Consider the following 1677-nt stretch of genomic DNA (forward strand, 5'->3'; position numbering starts at 1 on the left):
TCTTAGAGTTCTGCAGGTTGCCAGTTTGAGATCAGGGTGCTAGCATGGTTGGGTTCTGGTGCAGACCCTCTTCTGAGTTGCAGATGGCTACTGTCTTGTTGTGTCCTCACATGGCAGAAATAGGACAAGCTAGCTTTCTGGAGTCCCTTTTATAAGGTCACTAATCCCTTCTTGGGGGCTCCACCCTCATGACCTAATTACCTCCCAGAAGCCCCATTTTCTATAACACTGGGGGTTAGGATTTCAACCTATGAGTATTTTGAGGGAGACTGGTGAGGGGACACAAACATTGAGCTCCATTGTCGCTCATAACTTTGTTTCTTCTTCCAACCATATAATCACAGCTAAAAGGGCCAATGTTTTCTAAACTGGAAAAAAAAAACCAAAAACAGAACAGATACAGTTTTGTTTGGTGTAACCAACAGGAAGAAGCCCTGGGAATTAATATTCAAAAAGAGAAGGGGGGCCGGGTGCAGTGACTCACACCTGTAATCCCAGCACTTTGGGAGGCTGAGGCGGGTGGATCACCTGGGGTCAGGAGTTCAAGACCAACCTGGCCAACATGGTGAAACCTTGTTTCTACTAAAAATACGAAAATTAGCCAGGCATGGTGGCGCACGCCTGTCATCCCAGCTACTCGGGAGGCTGAGGCAGGAGAATGATTTCAACCCAAGTGGCAGAGGTTTCAATGAGCCAAGATTGTGCCACTGCACTCCAGCCTGGCTGACAGAGCGAGACTCAGTCTCAAAAGAAAAAAAAAAAAGAGAGACAAAGAGAAGGGGTAAGATCCTGGATGTTAGGTCCTGGTGTTCCATTTGTCACTAGGTTGCCATTTGAAGGGTCTATACTAACAGAAACAAAATCCAGTGTGCAAGTGGCTTTTCTTTAAGGGTTTCGAAATATCAATGGGTAAAGGGAAAGCAAATTAGAGAAAAATGTCGGGGGAAACTAGAGACATTTGTAATATTGTCAGCTTTCAACCAATCGCTATCATTGTTACAGTTCAAGAGTTGCATGCATTGGGGATGCACTCTTGCGCTGTGTGTGTAAGAGCAAGCAAACAAGTACTGACAGACTCAAGAGCCTTTCACTTCTTCCAAGAAGTTCCTGGGCTGCCCCAAAGCTCAGATTGTCCCAGTCCAGAGGAATTCAGTCCCAGGAGAAGTTCTTAAAGGACACTACAAAGTGAAGGACTCCTGGACTGATGTGCCCTAATGAAGCCTTTGTATATTATAGGTATATCAATCCCACAAGTCCCCTTCCTCTAATTGCAGCTTCTTCCTACCTTACCTTTCCTCGCGCTGGAGCGGCATGGTAAGGGATTGTCTGACAAGACCTGTGTTAGTCTGCAGTCTGGGTGAGTGAGAAAGAAACAGGATCAACAATGGCCATAGCTGGGTATGGTGGCTCAGCCTGTAATCCTCGGCCTCTGGGAGGACGAGGTGGGCAGATCACCTGAGGTCAGGAGTTCAAGACCAGCCTGGCCAACGTGGTGAAACCCTATCTCTACTAAAAATACAAAAAATTTAGCCAGGCACGGTGGCACGTGCCTGTAATCCCAGTTACTTGGGAGGCTGAGGCAGGATAATAGCTTGAACCCAGGAGGCAGATTGCAGTAAGCCAAGATGGTGCCACTGCACTCTAGCCTGGGCAACAGAGTGAGACTCCATCTCAAAA

Source organism: Mandrillus leucophaeus, unplaced genomic scaffold, assembly GCF_000951045.1.
Source record: "Mandrillus leucophaeus isolate KB7577 unplaced genomic scaffold, Mleu.le_1.0 Scaffold94, whole genome shotgun sequence".
NCBI classification, from domain to species: domain Eukaryota; kingdom Metazoa; phylum Chordata; class Mammalia; order Primates; family Cercopithecidae; genus Mandrillus; species Mandrillus leucophaeus.